Source organism: Mandrillus leucophaeus, unplaced genomic scaffold (genome assembly GCF_000951045.1).
Source record: "Mandrillus leucophaeus isolate KB7577 unplaced genomic scaffold, Mleu.le_1.0 Scaffold164, whole genome shotgun sequence".
NCBI lineage: Eukaryota > Metazoa > Chordata > Mammalia > Primates > Cercopithecidae > Mandrillus > Mandrillus leucophaeus.
Window position 1 is genome coordinate 2,002,267 of NW_012101632.1, and position 4,109 is coordinate 2,006,375.

The 4,109-nt window shown below is 55.8% G+C and overlaps 1 long non-coding RNA gene across 1 annotated transcript in view; it reads left to right on the top strand.

Moving 5' to 3' along the window:
* LOC105536862 overlaps nt 1-3,941 on the top strand; it is a 5,940-nt gene extending 1,999 nt beyond the window's left edge. The window contains exon 3 of the long non-coding RNA XR_001005635.1: nt 2,920-3,941. This is a non-coding gene — a long non-coding RNA (uncharacterized LOC105536862). The remainder of the gene's footprint in view (nt 1-2,919) is intronic.
* Nucleotides 3,942-4,109: the final 168 nt, after the last annotated feature.

Here is a 4,109-nt window from a genome sequence, read left to right on the forward strand (position 1 = left end):
CACCACACCTGGCTAATTTTTGTATTTTTAGTAGAGATAGGGTTTCACCATGTTGGCCAGGCTGGTGTCGAACTCCTGACCTCAAGTGATCCGCCCGCCTCAGCCTCCCAAAGTGCTGGGATTACAGGCATAAGCCACCATGCCCAGCCTAAAATATTTCAAAAAGAAAGAAAAATAAGCTGTGTAAGGGAAGAATAAGGTCAGGGCAAGCAGGGTGGGCTGGGAGGGGAAGCTGAGTGGTCACGTGGGCAAGGCCAAAACTGGGAAATGTGTCAGGGCTGACTGGGGTGGGGTGGGGTGGGGCACCTGCTGAGTCGCTGAGGTCTCCACAGACAGGATGCATCTGTGATTTGCAAGGAGCATAGGAGCATAGCTGGACAGAGGGGGACAGGCTGGGTGGGGCTGAGGGGCAGGCTGGAGGCAGGAAGGACTCGAACCTGCTGAGACAGAATGGAGGCCAGGTCCAAGGTGAAGGGGCTGGGAGAGGCAGGAAAGCCCAGCTCCCTCCTCCATCCTGTCCTCCCCATCCACAGGAAAACCCCCCAAGCCCTTTGGAGGGGCCCTAGGAGCCCTGGGATACCAAGGTGAGTAGAGATTCAGCCCCCTAAAGAGGCAGGGCAGGAGGGGCAGAGACAGAGGTGGAGGGATGGCCCACCAGCCTGGGTTCTGGAGCAGGGAGGTTAGGGAAGGGGGATGGATACCTCCTGCCCATCCCGCCTACCTCCCACACAGATATTCAGAGCTGCGTGTGGACTCAGGGCCCTCCAAGCTCACCCCGGGCCAGGCCTGGCTGTCCCTCCCAAAGTCCCTTAGCCTGCTACAGGAAGTCAACTGGAAAAGAGAAGGAAAACATTGGAGGAGAAGGGAAGGAGAAGGGCTGGGACCACTGGAGCCGCAGAGTCAGGGAAACCAGAGGGTGTGGGCATGGGGCGTGCAAGGTGCCCTGGGCTGGGCAGCAAGGGCTGAAGCTACCACCTAGGGCTAAGCCACATTCCTTCACAAAGATGCAGACCTGGCCAGGCGTGGTGGCTCATGCCTGTAATCCCAGCACTTTGGGAGGCCAAGGCGGGTGAATCACCTGAGGTCAGGAGTTCAAGACCAGCCTGGCCAACATGGTGAAACCCCGTCTCTACTGAAAATACAAAAACTTAGCCAGGCATGGTGGTGGACACCTGTAATTCCAGTTGCTTTGGAGGCTGAGGCAGGAGAATCTCTTGAACTGGGGAGGCAGAGGTTGCAGTGAGCCGAGATCATGCCATTGCACTCCACCCTGATCAACAAGGGCGAAAATCCATCTCAAAAAAGAAAAAAAAGATGCAGACCTAGCCAGGCGCGATGGCTCATGCCTGTAATCCTAGCACTTCGGGAGGCCGGGGCGTGAAGATCGCGTGAGCCCAGGAATTTGAGACCAGACTAGGCAACAGAGTGAGACCCTGTCTCTACAGAAATTTTAAAAATTAGCTGGGTGTGGTGGTGCACATCTGTAGTCTCAGGTACTCTGGAGGCTGAGGTGAGAGGATTGCTTGAGCCCAGGAGTTCAAGGATGCAGTGAGCTGTGATTGTGCCACCGCACTGCAACCTGGACAATAGAGCAAGATCCTGCCTCAAAAGTAAAATATGCCGATCCACCTCTGGGGAGGGTGTGGGTGGTTCTTTTACCTCCCCGCAAGGTCCTCCATATGATACCAAAAGGAGTCCCAGAGAAGTCACAGCTGTGCCCCTGTGGTTACTCAGGACTGTGAATTCCCTTCCACACAGTCCTGTTCCCCATTGCACAGATGAGACAGCTGAGGCCAGGGTGGGAGGGGCAGAGGCAAAACCAAACTGACCGTTTCCAGGGTGCCCAGCTTTCAACAGGGCGACAGTCTTGCTTGTGGCCCTATCATGGCATTTCCCAAACCAGGTGACAAACTTCAGAGAGAGGGCTGGGTGTAGTGGCTCATGCCTGTCATCCCAGCACTTTGGGAGGCTGAGACAGGTGGGTCACCTGAGATCAGGAGTTCGAGACCCCAGCCTGGTCAACATGGCAAAACCCCGTCTCTACTAAAAATACAAATATTAGCCGGGTGTGGTGGTGTGCGCCTGTAATCCCAGCTACTCTGGAGGCTGAGACAGGAGAAGTGCTTGAACCCAGGAGGTGGAGGTTGCAGTGAGCTGAGACCACACCACTGCCCTCCAGCCTGGGTGACGACAGAGCAAGACGATTGCGTCTCAAAACAAAAAACAAAAACTTCAGAGGCAGATGTCTGGTCCTGCCCTACTCTCTGCTCACTGCCACCAGGTGGCGGTAAGGAGCCATATCTGGCTCAAGCAGGGGTAGGAACTACTCCGGGCTGCTACTAGACAATGATGCCTTACCTAACATAGACTGATGCCTTGAAACAGGGTTCACCCATCAGACCATTCCCAGGAGGTGTAGGAATCTGGGTTTGGGTCCCAGCTCAGACACTATGTGGATAAGACCCTCTCTCCCTCTACTGGGCCTTGATTTACTTATCTGATGCCCTCTCAGATGTATGGGTCCACCCCACTCCCTAAGAGAGCCATCTCCTGCAGACACTGACTCTCCCTTCATCCCATGTTCCTTGATGGAGCTGCCCTTAGCCTTTCCCTGAAAGGCTTCTTGGAGCAGTGGAGCCAGGAGCCAGTGCCAGGCCCAGTCCTTCCCCAGCCAGGCCCCATGACCTGCCCCCTTTTCTGCAAGTGTTGGTTTCATCCAAGTAATATCTTGTGGGCTTCTCCGGCCCCATCTGTCCAGTGGAAGTTGATGGCATGGATCAGGTGTGAGTTTGGCCTGGGGCCGCGGCTTGGCTTCTGGTGACTTCTTGGAGCCTCCATCCGAGTGGGTCAGAGCAGGCGGGGATTAGAGCCGAAACAGAGGGGCCGGACTCATGGTGATGTGCACCTCCTCCCATCCAGGTGCGGCCTGCCTGGGGAAATCTTGTGGCCGGAAGAGAAAATGAGCTTCCCAGGACCCCTGACTCACGACCTCATCAACGTTGGTGCTACTGCTTGGTGGAGAATGTAAACCCTTTGTAACCCCATCCCATGCCCCTCCGACTCCCCACCCCAGGAGGGAACGGGCAGGCCGGGCGGCCTTGCAGATCCACAGGGCAAGGAAATAAGAGGGGAGCGGCCAAGTGCCCCGACCAGGAGGCCCCCTACTTCAGAGGCAAGGGCTGTGTGGTCCTGGCCCCCGACCCCATCCATTCCCACCTAGGAGCTCCCCCTCCACACAGCCTCCATCTCCAGGGAAACTTGGTGCTACACGCCGGTGCTCTTATCTTCCTGGGGGAAGGGAGGAGGGAAGGATGGCCCCTCGGGGAACCCCCTCCCTGGGACTCCTCTAAAGATGGTGCAGACACTTCCTGGGCAGTCCCAGCTCCCCCTGCCCACCAGGACCCACCCTTGGCTGCCGTCCAGTTGGTACCCAAGCACCTGAAGCCTCAAAGCTGGATTCGCCCATAGCATCCCTCCTCTCCTGCGTCCACTTGGCCGTCTCCTCCCCACCGATCGCTGTTCCCCACATCTGGGGCACCTTTGGGTTGGAAAACCACCCCACACTGGGAATAGCCACCTTGCTCTTGTGGAATCCATCCGCCCATCCGTCCATTCACCCATCCGTCCATCCATCCATGTCCCCATTGACCGCCCGGCACCACTAGCTGGCTGGGTGCACCCACCATCAACCTGGTTGACCTGTCATGGCAGCCTGTGCCCTGCCTCCACCCCCATCCTACACTCCCCCAGGGTGTGCAGGGCTGTGCAGACTGGGGTGCTAGGCATCTCCTCCCCACCTGGGGTGTCCCCACATGCAGTACTGTATCCCCCTCATCCCTCCCTCCGTCCACTGAACTTCAGAGCAGTTCCCACTCCTGCCCCGCCCATCTTTTTGTGTCTCGCTGTGATAGATCAATAAATATTTTATTTTTTGTCCTGGATATTTGGGGATTATTTTTGATTGTTGATGTTCTCTTTTGGTTTTATTTTTGTGGTTCATTGAAAAAAAGAGAAATTTTTTTTTCTGATTGGGGGAGCTGTATCCCCAGTAGAAAAGTCATTTTAATCACTCTGATATAACTCTGGATGAAACACACCTTTTTTTTTTT